Source organism: Petaurus breviceps, unplaced genomic scaffold (assembly GCF_028583685.1).
Source record: "Petaurus breviceps papuanus isolate PSGF00001 unplaced genomic scaffold, PetGlider_PUasm1.0 90602, whole genome shotgun sequence".
Classification (NCBI taxonomy): Eukaryota; Metazoa; Chordata; class Mammalia; order Diprotodontia; family Petauridae; genus Petaurus; species Petaurus breviceps.
The window spans coordinates 4,857,378-4,879,180 of NW_027187283.1; the positions used below are offsets into that span (position 1 = coordinate 4,857,378).

General features: G+C 36.0%; 1 long non-coding RNA gene across 1 annotated transcript in view; it reads right to left on the minus strand.

Annotated features, from left to right (window-relative positions):
* Nucleotides 1-19,876, minus strand: part of LOC138142724 (uncharacterized) — a 34,052-nt gene extending 14,176 nt beyond the window's left edge. Inside the window, exon 1 of the long non-coding RNA XR_011163528.1 lies at nucleotides 19,478-19,876. This is a non-coding gene — a long non-coding RNA (uncharacterized lncRNA). The remainder of the gene's footprint in view (nucleotides 1-19,477) is intronic.
* Nucleotides 19,877-21,803: the final 1,927 nt, after the last annotated feature.

Genomic DNA, 21,803 nt, shown 5'->3' on the forward strand with positions numbered 1-21,803 from the left:
CAACTCATTTCAACTTTCTGAGCCTCAGTTTCTGTATCCACAAAATGAGAGCACTTGGCTAGATCTTCTCAAAGGCCTTGTTCTATTCTAAAAATTTATTACTCTAAAAATAAAAAAAAATAGAATTGCACTTAATCATCTCACTTTAACTAGTCTATTAGAATTATGGAGTGCCTTTAAATTTCAAAAGAATTTAATATGACACATTGCTGCAAAAGAATTATATCCATAGACCTACATATATTAAAATTTTAGTCACCCTTACTTATTTGATAATTCATTCCAGACTATATACAGTTTGTGATCTAGGGCCAACATCTACTTCTGATGACAATGAGTAAGATATAACAAAATGTTAGAATGAAGGTACAATAATAAATTTGCATTTGGGGTGACCAGGTAGCACAGCAAGTAAGAGCACCGGCTCCGGTGTCAGGATCACCTGGGGATTGAATCCTGGCTCAGAGACTTAGCACCCACCCAGAAACACCTGGCCTTGTAACCTTGAGCAAGTTACTTAACCCCAATCGCTTAGGGGCAGCCAGGTGGCTCAGAGAGTAAGAGCACCGGCTGGAGTGGCGGGATGACCTGGGGATCAAATCCAGGCTCTGATACTTAGCACCAAACCCAGAAATAACTAGCCGTGTAACCTTGAGCAAATTGCTTAACCCCGATTGCTTTAAAAAATAATAATAAATTTGCATTTTATTCTCAATTATGCAGTAATTCTCGTACCATATGTTTACTTTTCTAATAGAAAATATATTAAAGTCATGAGACTATTTGAAATGAGTTTGAAGACAAAGTTTATCTTTCAGTATTTGTCTTAGGGGCAAAAAGAAAGGAAATGTGTCGAATTTCTATTCAGAGTATTAATTATTTTTTAGAAGATTTGAACAAGTGAAACCCAAAGAAATGGGAAAGAATACATTGTCCTTCAAAAGGGTATTTTAAAAAAGAGTAATTTGGCAAAAGCTCTACATATTTTAACAATAGCCTTAAGTATGTTGAGCCACATCCAGAACTGACTTACAGGTTATGCAGCTGTGATTTCTTCCTGTCCCCTTGCTGAGCAGAAAATGGAAATATATATATTGATCAAACTACTGAGCACAGAAAAGACTGAAAAGCCTGTGGAAATACTACAGGGAGTGCTCAAGGTCTCAAAATTCCTTCTCATATGCCCTCACCTTTGGGTGCTGGAAATTCTTGGGATTATAGAATATTCTATGAGCTTGATGTTTCTCTGAGAAATTTTTTTGTTGTTGTTTGGCACAATTTTGGACCTGCAGCATTGCTTTGGGAGTGTGTTTTGGTGTTGATAATATTAGACAAAAAGAATTCAACTATTCTAGAGAAGACCATGGGGTATCCTCATAGGCAAGAATATACATGGAATTCATAAAACAAATTAATAAATGTCCATTTTTTTCACATTCACACATTCACAAAATCTGGTAACAGTGTATTCATTTTTCTCCCTCTGTGTTCCGTATCAATTAACTAATGTAAAATCTGTCAGATTCTCCAGTAGCACAAAAGCAATAAGGCCAAACCAAGTTATGTCTAGACTCTCAAACATGCTAGGGTTGAATAAGGCAAAGTCTCGAACAAGCATTATGTGATGCTGACATCTTAATAAGATGTTCTTCTCAAACACAGTTATTACTAGAACACTGACCCTTTGCCAAGTAGAGTGTTCCTATGAGAAAAGCTGTACAATGGACACACATTTTTTTAGGTTGTATCCTAGCCACTTAGAGCAGGGGAAGAGACACAAAGAAAAGATCACATGAGAAAAATCCCCATTATGGAAATAAAGAAAAAGTTCTGATTCCTTCTCACTCTCTGGAGTCTCACTTGGGTCTTAATTGATCTGTGAACAATACAACTAGAGGGAAAAAAGTCAGTCAATCTATGTAAATGTTACTTAAATGGTAATAATCTTCCTCCTTAAATAATTAATTAATGCCCTTACATGGTCTTATAGTGGGGTGGCAATGCAATGCAGCCCAGCTATGATGGCTCCCCATGTTTATGTTGGATGGAAACTCTTGAAAGTAAGGACTGTTTAATTCTTTGTATTTCTAACACATAGTACAGACCCTGACACATGGTAGGTAGGCATGTTTATCAATTGACTGATTTAGCCCAGCCTTAGGACTCACCATAGTTATGAATACTGATTCTATCAGTAATATTAACAACTTTTAAACAAAGAAGGGGTACAAAGAGTGGATCTCTTTATTTATATAGAAACTTTTGCCCCTTGCATTCACACCTGGAAGTGGGAAAAACAAATGGGTGGACAACAATGGCCATGTGCCTCCCAGGGGTTTGGTATGGAATAGCTATTTAGAGTACAGTATTTGTGTCAGCCACTACATGGCTCTCTAAGCCTGAATTAGCAATGCAGGTCTCACACAGCAGAAGGTTGCCTGGATCAATCTCTATGCATGCCCTCTAAAGTACTCTCAAGATCCTACTGCCTGCTTGGGTTCCTCGTGAATTGATCTAGGGTTTAAAAGATAAAGATGATAATTATACATTATTTAAGAAGCAGCATTATTGTAAAGTGGAAAGAACACTACACAGTAGCCTCAGATGATCTTTGACAAGACGTTCAACTTCCCTAGGACTGAGACTTCTCATTCATAAAATGAGAGGGTTGGAGAAGATCGCATCCATGAGCACTTATGACTCTATACCTATGTCTAGAAGATACTTATTATTAAAATGGCTCATATTCTCTTTTTTATTGATTCATATCATCTGTAAAATATTTCATGGCCCAAAGATATGTAAAATTACATTAGAGATTATAATTGTTGTATAGGATTTTAAAAATATAACATTAAAACTCCAATTTGCATTGTCACCATGATAAAAATCAGAAAACCTCTCACTCCTTTCCTGTCCCTCCCTACAACTTCAGTTTTTGGTCAGGTATTCCTAATTCACCAAAGTAATCTCTCCTAAAATGGCAATCCTCTGTTCTACTTTCAAAGTCATTGTCAAATAAAATGAGAAGTAATCACACCAACATCAATTTCAGCTCCCTGAATCTCAGGAAGCAGGTTAAGGTCATTAGTAGTCTAGAACTTCCCCCAGGGGCAGCTAGACCATTCCAACACTGTCACACCATTTACCTCTTCTTTGGCATCTTTAGTGCCCAGTTGATCTCTGCCTTTCTAGCCACATCCTGACCTTCTGATGCCTCAGGGAGGGGAAGTGTCCCCTTACTCCTATTTCAGAGGACAAATATCCCCTTAGAAGTCTCATAGAACCTGAATTTTCCCTCTGGCATGTCTGATGTGCTTGGCTGCTTGCCCTTCTTTCCTTCAATCAGTGCAGTCTCCTGGTTTTAAATGCTCCACTCAAAGTAACAATTAACAACCTTCTGGCACCTTCTTTAATGTTTCCAGCTCTGGCCAATTCCTTCTCAGCTCCATCCATTTCCTGTGCTTCTCTGGTGCCTTAAAGGTCTAGAAAATTTCACAGAAGGGAATCTAAGCTGTTTTAAATACAATTATATGTCATTATATATGAGGGTATATATTTTACTTTTCCATGTATGCCCCTTTATTAGCAGTTTTCAAACTCTGGAAAAAATCCATTGTTTGTGGCACAAATGTATATAGACAGGCACGAAGGATTGCAATTAGTAATGAAGTTCAGGTAATGATAAAAGCTAGCATTTAGAAGGTGCCTACTATTTACCAGGCACAGTGCTAAGCACTGTGAGGGATATCTCATTTTATCCCTCACAACTCCACTAGGAGTAGATGCTGTTATTTTCTTTTTCTTATAGTTGAGGAAAGTGAAGCAATTAGGGGTTAGATGATTTGCCCAAAATTATAAAATTAGGAAATGTTGGAGGCTGGATTTGAACTCAGGTCTTCCTGACTTCAAGCAAAGGACTTTATTCTGTGGGCCACCTGGGTCAGGCTATTCTCTAGTGCCTTCCTTATGTATTTCCCACCCTGTGAAACTCTGAGAATTTTCATAGCCCCCAAACAGCTGCTAGAAGTGGAAAGTAAGTTGATAGAGAAAGCATAACTTTGGGAATCTCAGCCTCTGGTAGAATTTAAATTTTTCACTTGTCCATGGTGGAGAAGAGAAGGCAAGGGTGTCTGAAACTTCAAATAGAAAGGCAAACCTGTAAATGGACCAAGGATGAAAACAAACAAACTGTGCTCACACTTAGTTTTCAGAGTTGTCAGGTTTTGAAATGCTCAAGGGCAAAGAGTAGGAGGAAGTGGAGAAGGGGGAGAGCAGAATTCTTCATTTGCTCAGCGGGAACCCTTTGTTAACTTGCCATGCTCCCTGCTGTGCAGCCTGAGAAGGGGACAAAACTAACTGAGCATTACCTTGATATTTACGTGTCTATACAGGAGATCATGTACTAAGGACAGAAAATAGTGATGCATAGGGTGACTTGAAAGTAAAATTAACCCATTCTCAGATTTTCAGAAGCTATAATATTAAGAAAAATGTATAGTACTGTGTTATTTTCTGAGTATGTTAAATAGTTACTTACTGAGGATTACATTTTGTTCAAGCCTAAATTGCACTCAATCTCCTTTTCTCTCTGCATTTACCTCATCAAAATATTAAAGTAGATATCCTTAAAGTTTCCCATTTACCAAATTGGTCCATGCTGCTTCATTTTTGAGAAAATCACACTTATTGCTCACTTAGCACAAGTTCATGATGTAACAATCTATTGTTTGGTTGATTTGAAAGAACCTCAGTGTTACCAAGTAAATTGAATAAAATGAACATTTTCTCTAAACCAATTTCTCAGTTGTCAGCAACTCTGGATTATAATGTAGGAAAATGAAGAGGTATAGGAAAATTTTAAAGTAGGTTTCATGAAACATTTAAGAAAATCTTCATGGAAAAGACCTTCCCAATGTTCAAAGACTAGGAAATATATTTTTCATAGTATAGGTATATGTGTATATATATATGTATATATGTGTATGCTTAATTAACATAAAATAAAGAAACACACATATTTGTGCATTTAGTGTATCTACAATACAGGTGCATAATGTACACATAGTAATAGCAACAAATACACCATGCATATGTGTATCTATGTATGTGTATGTATATTTATTTGATCATCATCTTCTCTGAAATTTATAATCTTAGAGAATAAAAGCTGATTGGGGCACTGAGATGCTAAATAATTGTCCAAAGGTCAATTAGCCACTATATGCCAGAAGCAGGACTTAAATTTTGGCCATCTTGTCACCAAGGCCTACTCTCTAGCCACTATGACATGTTTTCTTACATGTATATTCTATGCACATACATAATTCAAATATTTTTGCATATCTGTGTAATATATAAATGTACCTGTCTATTAAAGATATACATATATATATATATACATTTTTTATAAAATACATATAAATGCATTTAACATATAAAAATTATTCTGTGTCTAGTAAGAGCACCGGCTCCAGCGTTGGGACAACCTGGAAATTGAATCCCGGGCTCATACACTCGGCACCACACCCAGAAATAACTGGCCATGTAATCTTGACCCCAATTGCTTAAAAAAAAAAATTATTCTGTGGTAAATACATATACATGTGTATATTGAGAGCAGAGAGAGTGAGAATGAGAGGGAAACTGAGAGAGAGCGAGGGAGGAGAGGAAAGAGAGAGAGAGAGAAAGAAAGGGAGAAGAATCAGTATAAAATTTCAGAGTTGAGAGATATTTCAGAGGCTGTATAGTTCATGGCATAATTGAAAAGAAATCCCCTCTATAATACATACAAAAATGATTATCTGCCCTTTAATTTGACTAACTGTAGGGAGGGGAAAACTCATTTCCTTCCAAGATGAACTGTCATTTTGGGAGAATTCTGATTATTAGAAAATAAATCCCATTATATCCAGCCTGAATTCACCACTTCCACATGTCTCTTCTAGTTCTGTTCTTTGGGTCGAGTAGAACAAGTTTAATCCCTCTCCCACATAACAGCATTTCAGGTACTTGAAGGTAGCTATCATGCCCCAAATAAGGCATGGCTTATTCAAGCTAATCATCCCCATTTCCTTCATAATCCACTCCAGCAGGGGAGGAGGGTAATCAAATTCTTTTATCTGAAAATTTATGATAAAAGAGAAAGAAAGTGAGGTATGGCACAATATGTACCCTAGCTTTAGGGTGAACCTATTTCAAAGAGGTCAGATAGGTAGTGATTCCATAGGGCAAAATGATATGGAGAAATTATTCGAGACGGATGAGAAGCTGTTAAGAAAGAAATTATCATGGCATAAAAGGAGAAAAGGAGCCATGGCCTAAAGAGACAGATCTAGCAACTTCTGGCCAAATAAGTGGCTTGTAGTGAAGAACAACTGACTTGTTTTCACATATCTAAATCAGGAAAAACTGGAACTTGTACCAGAATGAACAACAATCAAGAAAGCCAGTGAGCAACTGCAGTAAATGTGTTTTTCCCTTTTACCCCAAAATAGCACACACAATCCAAAAATACACAAGCTAGTAGCCCATTGGCAATAGGAAAGGGGGCCACCAGCAAAGCCAAATAAAATGAAGAGAAACAACAGAAGCTAACAGATGTCCAGCTTGACAAGCAAAGTTCAACAGAATGCGTAACCTACAAGATTCTCTGTCTAGAAGCAATAAGCATGAGTATCTTTCCTCAGAAATCTTGAAGGAAATCAGTGTCAGTGAGGGATCTGGTCAAGAAGCACAAAACTAAGGAATTTAGGATCTCTGGGGAGCTTCAATAACCACTATAATATGGCAATGCTCAGACTAGGGTAGCAGAGACTACAAGAAGCCTAGAATTCTGCCTGAAGGCCAACACTGAATCTCAAAGATACAAAAGGTGCTTATCTCCCTGACATCAGTGCAAGAACCAGGGAACACACAGCAAAGCCAAGGAAAGTCTATCACCCCACCCAAAAACACATCAGAAAACTAAGCCTGACTGTGGCACAAACTCTTGATTTTGGAAATAAAGCTGGAGAGATCTGTAAATCAAACAAACAAAAACCATTGACTATTATTGTTGCTGTTTTGTAAATCTAGAGATGCCCCTCAAAAGGAGAGAGTAACTAAGTTAAAACTATAAGCATAGACTCAAAGAAAAACAAGGAATTCTCACAAGAACAACATGAATACCTAGAAGAAACGAAGCAAGAGTTTTTTAAGGAATTAAATCTCTAGAAGATACAAATGGACTCCCTGAAAACTACAATAAGCCAAAGAGAAATCAGTGCCTCCACAAGACAGTAGGAAGTATGAGAATAAAACCGAAAGATTGAGAAAATAAAAGAAAAATTTAATATATCTGATGTTAAAAAATCTCATATGGAAAAGAGGTCAAGGAGAAATAGCTTAATAATCATTAACTACCCTAAAAATTGTTTAAAACAAACAAACAAACAAGCCTAGATACTATATTTCTTTCTTTCTTTTTTGCTTTTTTTTGGAGGGCAGTTGGGGTTAAGCGACTTGCCCAAGGTCACATGGCTAGTTTTGTGTGTGTGTGTGTGTGTGTGTGTGTGTTAAATGCGTGAGGCTGGATTTTAACTCAAGTCCTCCTGACTCCAGGGCCGGTGTTCTATTCACTGCACCACCTAAACACCCCTTAGATACTATGTTTCAAGAAATCACAAAGGATATCATCTACCAGCTCCATTAGAACCAGAGGGCAAAGAAAGATAGAAAGGAATCACAAAACAAAATTCCTAGTAATGCCACAGCTAAAATATGGAACTTTGATGTCAAAGGAAAAAAAAAGAAACAAAATCAAACCACTGCAAACATTCAGTGAGAAGTAGTTCAAATGCCATGGAACCACATTCAGGACCATGTAAAGCCAACAGCTTGTACTCTACATAGAAGAAATCTTGGAAGTAAAATATCCCAGTGCAAAGTGAATGGGGCAGGGATTCTAGAGTTGTAACTCTTACAACTAAATTGGAAAATGATGGGTTCAAGGCAAGTTATGGTAGCAAAGAAAGCAAGAGGCAAAGTGAGAGATAGGGATGAATCACAAAGAAGGTACTGGGAAAAGCAAACATACATAACAGTGTAAGAGGAATAAGGAGAAAAATGGGTTGTGGCAAGAGAATACAATTTCAAAGTTAGCAGTTTTCAATGTGGTGAAGTTCCATTAAGTGACAGTCCTAACAGTGACCATGTCAATAAATGGCTGAAGTGGTGAAAAGAAGCAATTCACTGAAGTTGAAGAGGTTAAAGAGAGTTCAGTTTGTTATAAGGGTCATCACCATCAATACTGAAATCTTTGAAGGTACCAGAGGATGAGGTGAGGTACTGAAGACAATGAAAGACTAACAAAGAGATCAGTCTACAATATCAGAAAGGATGGAGAAAAAATGGAAGCAGATTGAATGAATTTCAAAAGAGAAAAGATAATTGATGAGTGGTACTAGAATGATCTGGAATTACCAGAGGAAAGAAAGAAGTATGTCCGATTCATAATTAAGTCATCCAGTGTGGGATGGTGTGTAAATGTGGGTTTTCTTGACACTAAGACTAGTACTCCATCCATTAAAATAGCTTACCCTATAAAGATATTGAAGAAGAGTTGTATTCACCAGGGGTGTAAAGATATGGTATCCTCAAGAGAAACCCAAGTTTCCATTAAATCAAGGAGGTGGAAGCAATATCCTTACCAAAATTCAAGGATATAGAGGGCAGCTGCTTGCTACCAGTAAAGAAAGGGTTCCAAAGTCTCAATGGAATGAGCCAGTCAGATGTTAGGGAGAAGTAGTGAATAAAAATGGGTAGAGGATTTTATAGGACATAGTACTGGGATAAATAGGATTGGGAACCAAATACAAGGTATAGAGTGCTGTGTCATGATTCATCAGCAGGTATAGTTTATGTAAAGGATTGCAACATTAATCCTTCACAGAAATTAAGGTAGAATTTTAAAACTTGGGGGTGGCCAGGTAGCACAGCGAGTAAGAGCACTGGCTCCAGTGTCAAAATGACCTGGGGATCAAATCCGGGCTCAGACACTTAGTACCCACCCAGAAACACCTTGCTGCGTAACCTTGAGCAAGTTACTTAACCCCGTTTGCTTTCAAAAAAAAAAAATTAAAAAAAAACAATGTTAAAACTTGATGATTTACAAGTGTGTGCTCTCATGGACCTCAGATCCATGTGCTTGATAGTGAGAAGCTTTTTTCTCCCATGAAAAAATAGTACTACTATATGTAGTACTTAATGTATAGAGTTTTGGTAAGAAATGAAATAATGAATATAAAATATTTAAAGAAGTGTTTACATGTCAGCTATTATTGTTACTAGCATTACTACTGTTTCAAAAGTGGCAAAGTGGAACAAAGATATATTTGGCTGATGAAGGGGATATGCATAATAGAAAGGAAACAGGGTAAAGAGAGAGACTTTAGAAGTATGAGTACAGATAAGATGTCTGGGAATATTGCCGGAAGAAAATATGGTGCAGGGATGAAGGGCATAAGGACAGTCAGTATGCAGCTACATACCTTTCTTCTGTCATTTGGGTATTTACAATCACTGCTAGTTATGCCCTTCAAATCCCTGTCTGTGTTTCAAGTATCCATAGGCCACAAAGAACTATGTATGCCTGGAGACCGAGTCTCCATAATGAGTGGCCATGTGGGGACTCTGTTATGTATGTATGCCAGTGGGTGCTCTTGGGCAGTCTATTGATTTTATTTCTTTTGAATTCTTTAGTTTATTCCTTTGAATTCCAGTGATTTCTAGAGTATTTTCTACGGTAATAAAATACAGTCATGCTAAAGGCTTTGATGGTTTTGATACCAGCCATAACTGCAACGTGCTGGATAGGGACCTTGATCTAAATGTTTGGGGCAAGGCAAATAGATTGGGAATCAGTCTTAAGTGGTGTCAATTTATTACAAGACACCCTGTTTCTCAAAGCTAAGTCCCAACAAGCAAGCTGTGTCCTGAGCCTGGCATAACAACAATCCTTTGTGCTTACTTTCTGAGATTGGGCAAGTACCAACAGACCGAGACATGAGGTCTTGCTACACTAGACAACTTTGACTCACTGTTGCTGTTGTGCCTTGCCATTGTTGCTATACCACACTGTTTAACTCTTTGTCTAGTCACAAGCATATAAATCATATATAGTTAAAACAGGTCCCCCCACTAGGGGCATGGCTCTGGCACATGTGTCCTTGCTTCCAAGCTGTTTCCCTTGCTTTGAAATTAAATTTCTATTTCAATCCTGATTCTCTTGTCTCTGGTCTGTCCTGTTTGGCTCCAGCCATCCATAGGCCGGTTTGGTATGGTTGATAGTGGAAGATACCATGTGGCCAGCAAGCTCCTCCTAATGATAGATAGCTAACATCAAAATCACAACAAATTTTTATGAAACTTTCCCAATTTTCTGCCTTTCTGTGGAATTAGGAATCTTGAATCCTCCTGACTCTGCTATCAACTCATTGTGGATTATTAGGAACATCCCAAACCTTTCTGGCCAACAAGTTCCTCATTTATAAAGAGAAGTTCAAAGAGATGACCTCTAAGGTGCTTTTCAGTTCCCAAAGTCCACAATTCTATGATGATAATCATCTATATAAATTGAAGTTTTTAATGAACTTTAAAATGAACTTTTTAAAGGCATCTATGTGGCAATTTTTATAAAGGAAGAATCATTCCCTAAAGATTGATGAACAAATCCATATAAACCAAGAGTGACATTTCATCTCTATCTTAAATTTTAAATTTAAAGATTAAATATTACCTGAGCTCTTTGTTTTCCAACTATCTTTGGAACATAAATAATTATTGAGAACAGCATAACATTTACAGTTTCTAATAAGAGCCTGGCTCTTCTGAATGAATAAAAATCATAAAAATCAGGGTAGATTAATTGCTTTGAAGCACATCAAAGCTTTACCTGGGGAAAACCATGAATGTTGCATAAACAAGAATTTAGACCCAAAGGAGATGGATGAAATAGTCATTGTTTCTCTATCAAATCAGGAGGGTTCTCCGATTACCAGCAATTCTAAATTCATGCTTTGATAGAAAAGGACCACTGACAACATGTACACACTTGTAATCTCAACCTGTAGGGTAAACTTCACATGTGGATGACAAAGGATATAGCTGAATTCTCAGCATCATGGAAAGTTTAGAGGCAATGTGGCATCAGGAAGCACATATATTCAAAAATCATGAACACTGCATATAGGTGTGCAAACATATGCCTATACATGGGTAATTGAATGTATAGTTGAATATGTCTAGATTCATATTTATAGAGTTGCATAATATGCATATAAATGTACATATGTGTATGTACACACATAAACACACCCATATGCAGATAGATATCATCTGTTGGTTACCCATTTAACTCCATGCTATAATCTATGAGATGAAAGACATTAATTCATTTGACTTTTCCTATACAGAAGTTTGGTCAAATTCTTTTGAAAGGTTTTGGATCTTGTCTATGATCCCAGCTTAGTTTTTAATCTTAGCTCCCCGTGTGATCTTGGGCAAATTTCTTGACCTCTGTGGCCCTCAGTAATTGAATCATTGCATTGATCAGAGCAGCTAAATCGTTCACAGTTGATCATGATTACAATATTGCATTACTGTTTATTCTCACTTCCTTTTGCATCAGTTTATATAGGTCTCACGTATTTTTTTTTCTGAAACAATCTCCCTCATTATTTATAGCACAATATTACCACATCATGATCAAATGCCACAACTTGTTCATCCATTCCCCAACTATTGGGCAATTTTTTGCCACCAGAAAAAAGTACTACTATAAATAGTTTTTTCTGCACATAGGTCCTTTTCCTCTTTCTTTGTTCACTGTGGGATATAGACCTAGTAGTGGTGTTTCTGGGAGAAAGAGAATGCAGTTTTATAGCTCTTTGGGCATAGTCCCAAATTGTTTTATAGAATGACTGAACTAGTTCACAACTTCAAGAATTCATTAGTATACCTGATTTCCCTCATCCCTTCCAGCATTTGTCATTTCTGATAGGTATGAGATAGTATCTCAGAATCGTTTTAATATGCATTTATCCAATCATTAGTAATTTAGAGTACTACACTTAGGTTTGATTGCTTCTTCTGAAAACTGCCTGTTCACATCCTTTGATCATTTATCAATTGGGGAATGGTTCCCATTTTTATAAATTTAACTCAGTTCCATACATTTTTGAGAAATGAGGCCTTTATCAGAGAAATCTACTGTAGATGATTTTTTTTATATTACTTCATTGTCTATGGTACCTTTTAGCAAAATGTAATTTCCTTGATTATCTCTTTTAATTAGATTTGGTTTGTCTGAGATTATGATTGTTGTTCCTGCTTTTTCCTCAGCTAAAGCATAACCCCAACCTCCTTTATGTTTCAACTGTGTCTCTTGGAAACAGTATGATGTTGGGATTCTAATCCATTCTTCTATCCATTTTATGGATAAACTTTCATTCACATTCGTAGCTATGATTACTAAGTGTATATGTCCTTCCATGTTTATTTTTTTTAAAATATCAGTATAATATTGTAAACATTGTGGACTATAAGTCATCAACAACTTCAGTCTCCCAAGAATTAAAAAAAATGGAAGAAATATATAAGGAAACAGTGTAAGCAAAACATTAAAAAAGATTGTTGGTATTTATCAATATAAATTATAGTAACTAAAAGGTCTGACTGAAAAAGACTATAGGTTGATTACACTTTTAGAATGAAAGATAACCCCACAGGCAACTCATATATTCCACTAGTTCTTATGATTTCAAGAAAAATAAAAGAAGGCCCCCAGCACATTGGGTGAATCCACTGTGATTAACTTGTGGCAATATATAGATAAAAATCACACAAGGTGAGCATACATGGATGGGTTGAAATCTGCATCACTGAGGGATACATCCAAATCAGTGAAGTTATAAATCTCTTTGAGTACTTCCTTGATTCTCCAAGTTTTAAGTGCTTTGTTCAAGCCCTTAAAATTTTTTAAAATAATTTTTAAACTTAGCAAACCTCACCTAAAATGAATACTTCCATATGCATAATAGAATAGAAAAAGTTGCTTATACATTAAACTATCAATCTCTATTATATTTATCTTGCTTTCTTTCAGAGCTTTCCTGCTTATCTGTGATTCTTTTTTCCTTCCTCTATTCTCTGTGTATTTCAAAAACTTATTTAAATGACCTTTGGATTTTTTTTTGACAACACTATCCTTAGATTCTCTTTCTTTCCCTACTCTCCACTATTACTAGAAAAAAAGAAAAACAAAACCCTTATAACAAATATGTGGACTTCAGGAAAACAAATTCCCATATTATCAATATCCCCCCCAAAAAATGTGGCTTATTCTGCAACTCAAGTACATCACCTCTTTCTCTGGAGGCAGTAGCATGTTTCATCATCAATCTTCTGGAATTATGATTGATCATTATATTAATTAGCATTTCCAAGTCTTTCAAAGGTAATTACTTTTACAATGTTGTTGTTATTATATAAATGATTAACCAAGTATAATCTAACTCCCGTTCCACTGTTTAAACACCCATAAGGATGGAGACCCTACAGGCTCTTTAGGTAGTCCTCTTATACAACTCTAACTATTGTGACATTTTCCCGCATGAAAGATAAATTGACTTCTTATTAACTTCCATCCATTGCTCCTGGTTCTCTTCCTCTTCAGTAAAGTCCTTCATATATCTGAAAACAACTATTCCATTTCTTAGTCTTCTGAGGCTTGCTTTATCCTTCAAAACAAGTCATATGACATTGATTCAAGGCTTTTCATCATCCTGGTTGCTGATATAGGAAAAAGAATGTTAAACTTGGAGTCAAGAAAGAACTCGGCTCAAATCCTCCTTCTTATACTTAATACAAGTGTAGTCACAGATAAGTCACTTAGCTTCTCTAAGTATCATTTTCTGGTAGCTAGGTGGCATGATAGAGCACTGAACTGTAAATCTGGAATACCTGAATTCAAATCCTGATTCAGGTACTTATTAGTTATATGTGACCTTAGGCATATCATTTTTACATTTTTGCATCAGTTACCTCATCTGAAAAACGAGGAGACTGCTCTAAATCTATGATGATATGACTCTGTGATCCTGCTTTAGACACTATGTCATCAATGCCCTTCTTGAATTATAGTGCACACAAATGAACATAATGCTTCAACTGATATCTGATGAATGGAGAGTAAAATGGGAACTATTGTTTCCTTAATCCTAGAAGCTGTGCCCCTCTAAATGCAAATAAAAATTACAGCAGTTGTTTTTGACTGCTACATCACACTGTTAAGTCATGTTGAGCTTGTAGTCTCCTAAAAGCCACTAAAGGAAAAATATTTTCATAACTGCTCTCTAATAATGCATCCTCTTATCACACTTGTGAATTTGACTTTTTGTGCCCAAGTGCCAAGTTTTACACTTATCCATATTGAATTTTATCTTCTTAGAATTAGCACAGTATTTTAGTCTTTCAAGATTGTTTGCATTTTGACTCTCCTATTCAGTGTATTAGTTCTTCCTCTCAGCTTTGATTAATCTGAAAATATTGTGAGCATAGAATTGATGCCTTTATCTGAAAAGTTATTTAGAAAAATATTAAACAGCAGAGGAGCAAGAAGAAATCCTTGAGGTCTCACTAGAGATTTCCTGCCACACTGGCAATTAACCATTAATAATTACTCGTTGAACATAGTTCAGTACTGAATTTATCTGATGGTATTATTGGCTAATCTATAGTTCTCCATTATCCCCATAAGAATAATATGAACAGGGGAGGCTAGGTGGAGCAGTGAATAGAGCAACGGCCCTGGAGTCAGGAGGACCTGAGTTCAAAATCTGGCCTCCCTCAGACACAACACAAAAACTAGCCATGTGACCTTGGGCAAGTCACTTAACCCCAAATGCCCTCCCCCCAAAAAAGAATAATATGAAATACTTTATTAAAAGATTAGGTAAAATATAAGTAAATTATATCAATGATATTTTGAATGAAATAGCTTACTTTGAAAGATACCAACATCTCAATCAGTGGAGGTCATCCAGAGGATGCTGGATGATCAATTATTGTGGCTATTATTGAGAGGATTCATTCTTCTGGTTAACTTAAAAGAATTCTAGGATTCTATCAGTTTGATGATATTGTTTATATAGTTGGTTTTACATTATACATATCAGAAAGGTAATAATTGTATTGTTAACCTTATTCAGCTTTATCTTCTGGTAAATATATGCTGAGACATCTTAGAAGCTTACTGTGAGGTGTTAAAGAAATGTGGAGAAAATGCCTATGATTTAGATCAACAATAAATCTGTGTAAATGATTGTAATCATTTTATTGATTTCAATTTTACTAACCAATAATTTTCTTGGTTTTAGGTGGATCATGCTGGCTAGGTCACTTACAGGATAGGTATCATTTATAAACAAACAAACAGAAACCAACAACAAAAACCCTCCTTAAATTACTTGCTTTATGGAAACAAACCAGATAATTTTGATGTAATAAAATACAATTGAAACTTAATTCTTATAGACAAAAGATCAGATCTTTTGAAATTTATTTTCTCTAGTGTATAATATTCTATCAAACGATCTCTTCGGGATACCTGTTTCTTGCTTTCAAGTTTTGAAATCTCTTATTGTTTCTTTTCTAAAACGTCTGCTAAATACAGAATAAGACAAAGACTTTTATTTTGCCTACAAATTCACCAGTAGAATGATTTTAAGAACTGCATCAAAGACATGGAGGTATCAGCCACTATAATCACATTTCTGAACAGATGAACTATGCTGAGCGATTTGACCAAAATTTATTTATATTTAATGTGGCTCTCAGAACCTCTCCCAGATACAAAACCAGAGTTTTAGGATTCCATGAGTTTCTCATTGAACAATATTTCATAAAACATCTAACTCACCTAGGCAACTTTCTTTGAAAGCTGTCAAATTGGGACTTTAAAAAACCTCAAACTGGACCTGTAATTTAAATTCTGTAAATCCCACACCATGAGGATTTCCTTTGCCAACAAATAAATGTTTTCTCTTTAAAGTTGTTCTTGTCCCTCCTTCAGTTTAAAAGAGGACTAATGAGATCACGATTGGGGTCAGATTACAGTGTGTTCAGCTGTGGCTGATCAGTCCAATATAAGTTAGAAAGGCTCTGCCACAGGTTGGACACAAATAATGCATTAGAACATTTGGGATGGGAATGTCTTTAGATTTGCATAGCTCACGTTTGCTTTGTGCTTTTTGCAATTTTGCTTTGATCGTGGAGTACAACACCTCCTTTTACGCAGGCACACCATACTGGGTGCTTCTGTGCCAGTGTCTCCCATGTCTCAGAACTGACAATAAAGTTCTTCAGAGAGATCTTGAGAGTGTCCCTGTACTGCTTTTTATGACAATGTGAGCTTTTGTCTTGTCTTTTAGGTAAGCCTGTGTTTGGCTTTTGAAAGAATGTTAAATAATATAACTGTGTAACTGAATGACAAATTGTGTGGCATTGATTATATTCATACAAATTGAGAGAACATTCATGGAAGGAGGTCAAGTTTCCATTGCCACAGATGGCAAATGGAGCAACCACTTTCTGAATGAAAGAGGAAGGATTTGATTTAGGTACTGAAAAATGGATAGCAGATAGATAAGAATTAGAAATACAAGGAAGGATGATGAAGGAAAGAGAGATGAGTACAAATATACTAGTACTACTTGAAAAGCAGTATATATGTTCATGCTCTATTGATGTAGATACAATCATATTAATATGAAAAAAAATTTTTTAATGTTTTCTGTTCATCAACTTTTATTGCACATCTGGTCCTTTTTTGTGCTGCTAAAATTAGGTAAGGCACTTTATCTAGCCCCTGTTACTGATTAAGAGAGAGGAAGCATGAAGTTTATTGGAATTTGTTGATATAGTTATTAACAGGGAAGTGCCAGAACCAGCACATACAGTCTAGAGAGAATCAACTGTTAAATTTTCAGTGTGAACAATTATACCTTGAAAATTAAGAAATGTTACAAATTTGGTCTTGTTTCATTATTTTTCAAAAATCTGTAGAATTAAAATAATGCATAAAATGTTAAAATGCAGATTAAACTTAAAAGTATATAAAAGCATGTACTTTTTTTTGTTTGTCCCATAAAGCTGGTTCTTAAACATGTACTATATTGGATATTAGCCAATAGTGAATGTCATCTTAAGGATAAAATCATAAAGAAATGTGCATAGACAAAAGAGGCTGAATATTCCATAACAGAATTGCTAAAAAAAAATCTTTAAACTGTATAATGGCTTATACTCATTGGTGTTATGTTGAAAACAAATTGGTCACAAATAATAATCATTTCATTTTAATTCAATCAGCATTATTAATCTCCTACTATGGCCTTTAAAGGCTTGTCCTTTTTCTCCCCTCCCCTTCTCAATTAAATCATAAACAACTACTCTATTACTACATTATGCTAAGCATTGTGTTAAGTAATGAAAGCAAAACGAATATATTCTCTGTTCTCAATGGGCTTACATTTTACTAATGAGTAACAACATGTATATAAATAAATACCAAATATGTACAAGATAAAGCAAAGTATTGTTAATGGAAGGAGGAAAGGTAAGAAAAAACTAAAAATTGGGAAATTCAGAAAAGACTACTTATTTGAGGAGGTACTTTAAGCCTGACAAGGAGTTGGGAGTTACAAGAGATGAGGAGGGAAATCTCTTACAAAAATGTAGGGAAGTCTGTGGAAATTAAGGAGATGAAAGATAAAATATTATTTAAGAACAGGTCAAGCTAATTTGGCAGGATCATAAAATTCCTGAGTGAGGGAATATTGTGTAATCAACCTGGAAAGACCAATTGAAGGCACATTAAAAGAGGATTTAAATTGTCAACAGAGTTTTATTTTAGTGGCAATACAGAAAAGAGCCAGGATTACCACCAAGAATCACCTACCTGGCAAAATTAGGCATAATACTCCAAGGGAAAGAAAACATGGTCATTCAATGACATAGAATGATTTCAAACTTTCATAAAGAGAAGAATAGAATTAAATAAAAATTTGATCTCCAAAATCAAGACACAAATGGAAAAGAAAACATAAGGGATTCAATGGAGCTAAGCACCCCTGCATGGGAAGATTATATTTTGTAATTCTTTAAAATTGTACCACTACTCATACAGCTTAGAAGAAATATACATAGACAGAGGTCAGAGGTTTAAGGTGAATTTGAGGGAATGACATAAAAAATTAAGGGATAAGAAAGATTTCACTGCGTGCAGAAGGACCGGAGAGATAAAATGGGGTAAATTAATCACATGAAGGGGCATGAAAAGTCTCTTACAGTGGAGGGAAAATGGGACCATGAGCAATGGGCATCATTTGAAACTTACTTTCATCAGTATTGCCTCAAAGAGGGAATAATATATACAATCAGTTGAATATAGAAAAAGTAGGAAGGGAGGTAATTAAGTAAAAGTGTGGGGGGAGGTGGAAGGGGTGACTGACAGAAGAGAAGGCATGCTGGTAGAGGCAGTAGCCAGAATCAAAACACTGTAGAGGAGGGAAAGGACAAAATGTGAGAGAAGAAAAACAGGAGGAAAAATAGGAAAGGGGCAATTACACAAATAGTAATCATAACTGTGAATATGAATGAGAAGAACTTGCCCATAAAATTGAAGTGGATAGCAGAGTTGATCAAAAAACAGAAACCTAAAATATGTTGTTTACAAGAAACACACTTGAAGCAGAGACACACACACAGAGTAAAGGGAAATGACTAGAGCAGAAGCTATTACGCTTCAGTTGAAATAAAAAAAAATCACAGGCAGCAATCCTGATCAAAAAGCAAAAAGAGACTTAACCATAAGAGATAAGGAAGGAAACTACATCTTGCTAAAAGGTACCATACAATGAATATCAATACTAAACATATATTCATCAAGTGGCATAGCACCCAAATTCTTAAAAACAATTAAGTAAGTTACAGATTTGTGACCTAAGAAGAGACAGAAAGCATTACAAAAATAAAATAGATAAATTTGATTATATTAAATTAAGAAGCTTTTGCACAAAGAAAAACAAAGCAACCAAGATTAGAAGGAAAGGAGAAAACTGAGAAACAATCTTTACCACAAATATCTCTGATAAAGGTCTCATTACTCAAATATATAGAGAACCAAATAAAATTTATAAGAATACAAGCCAAAGGACATAAACAGGCAGTTATCAGACGAAAAACTCAGAGCTATCTATAGGTATGAGCTATCTATTTAGAGTATGAAGAAATGCTCTAAATCACTGTTTTTTGTCATCACATGATTTTATTGTTGAATTTCCTTAACTATTCTAATGAAGATTGAAATGTAACCAGTTGAGCAAATAATCTACCTATGGAAAATTCAGAATGTTAATTCTACATGTTTTTTCATTACCTTCTTTTTTTCGTGTGACTAGTGGTTCACCCACTTCTGGAGAACTGGTTTTTCTTCTTGAATCACAACCCTAAACTCAGTCTCAGGGCCACTTTCAGCTCCAGATGGTTCTTCTGCTTTTACTGTACTCTTTTCAATCTCAGTGGAGACTGTCTGATTCTTGCTCATTGGCAATGACTGACATGGATACTTCTGATCAAATTTCAAATGCTTAGAACTTCTGTAACTCACATGTTCCTGAGATGTACTGGCAGAATCCCAATGAGATGCTTCTTCCTTACCTTCTTCTTTTTTTGTGGGACTAGTGGTTCACCCTGCTTCTGGGTAACTGGTTTTTCTTCTTGAATCACAACCCTAAACTCAGTCTCAGGGTCACTTCCAGCTCCACCTGGTTCTTCTCCTTTTACAGGACTCTTTCCAATCTAGGTGGAGATTAAATTATTTTGGTCATTGGAAATAACGACGTGAATAATTCTGATCAAATTTCAAATGCTTAGAACTTCTGTAACTCACATGTTCCTGAGATGTACTGGCAGAATCCCAATGAGATGCATCTTCTTTACTTTCTTCTTTTTCATGTTTTGCTTGATTGACTCTTGGTGCATCATAAAATTCTGAGCTTCCATTTGACTGATTCTAATTTTTAGTGAATAATTTTCTTTGGTTAGTTTTTGAAGGTCCATTTTTAGGGAGGTATTTTTTCCAGTTAGATTTTGAAGCTCCTGTCCCAGTTCACAAATTTTACTTTTTAAGGATTTGTTTTCTTCAGTGAGACTTTTTATTTGGACACTGTAGATTTAAATTTATCTTCTACCTCTCTAATTTGGCTTTTAAAATCTTTCTTGAGCTCCTCCCAGAATGCTTTTTGGGCTTGAGACCAGTTCATATTTCCTTCTGTGGTCTCAGCTGTGAGTACAGAGTCCATGCTGTCCTCTGTATTTGGTTGTTGTTTTTTTTTTTAATAAGCTCGGATTTATTTTCTTGCCTTTCCTTTCTCCTTCTCAGCTTCCTTCTTTCCCATTGTGATTTCCTATTTCCTAATTTCTCAGGCTGGGAGCTAAGGGTTTGGTTGTTGACTTTGTGTGCTATAGCCTCTGGGTGTCTAGACTGAGGCCAAGGCCAGGATTCTCAGTGTTTCCCCTGAGTTACCCTGAGGTCCACAGAGTAACTTGTGGGGGAGGGGTGTTCTGGCTGCTTCAGATTTCTGCCTCTATGCCCCTGGGCTACAGCTCAGGCTGGTTCAGCCACAGGTGGCTGCCAGTGCTGGTGTCTGCAGATTCCACTGGTAGTGCTGAGGTCCACCTGGGCTTGTGTTGTTAGCGCTTGCTGACTCCACACCCCTGGGCTTTGGGAGCTCTTGATCATCAGGTCAGGTGGGGCTTGTTGGGACCCCTCCTGCCCTTCACTTCAGACTCCTTACTGCCTCAGTTTACACCCTTTCTCTGTGACTTCTAAGCCTGAGGCTATTTTCAATATTTCAGGATTTTACTCTAGGTGGGACCTAAACCACTTTGATTAGAAAAATGCAAATCCAAACAACTCTGAAGTACCACATCACACCTAGAAGATTGGCTAACATGACAAAAAAAAAAGGAAAATGATAAATGCTGGAGAAGATGTGGGGAAATTGGGACATTAATGCACTGTTTGTGGAGTTATGAACTGATCCATCCATTCTGGAGAGTAATTCAAAGCAATGCAATTTAGAAGTAGAAACCAAACTGTGCACAACCTTTGATCCCGCAAAACATTACTAGGTTTGTTTCCCAAAGGGATTATAAAAAAGAGAAAAAGGACCTACACATGCAAAAATATTAATGGCAACCCTTTTCATGCCAGCAAAATATTAGAAGTGAGGATGCCCATCAATTGGGAATGGCTGTGCAAGATGTGGGATATGAATACAGTGGAACATTATTGTGTAATAAGAAATGACAAACAGGCAGATTTCAGAAAAACCTGGAAAGATTTCTACAAATTGATGCAAAGTGAAATTAGCAGAAACAAAGAAACATTGTACTCAGTATTGGCAGCATTGTGGGATGATCAACTATGAATGACTTAGCTTTTCTCAGCAGCGCAATGATCCAAGACAAGTACAAAGGACTCACAAAGGAAAATGCTATAAACATCCAGATAAAGAACTGATGGATTCTGAATGGAGATCAAAACATACTTTTTTTCACCTACTGCATCCTTTTTAGTGGGTTTTTTTCTCTTTTAATCTGTTTCTTCTTTCACTGTCATGACTAATATGGAAATAAGTTCTACATAATAGAAAAAGTATAACCTATATAAATTGTCTACCATTGCAGGAAGAAGGGAG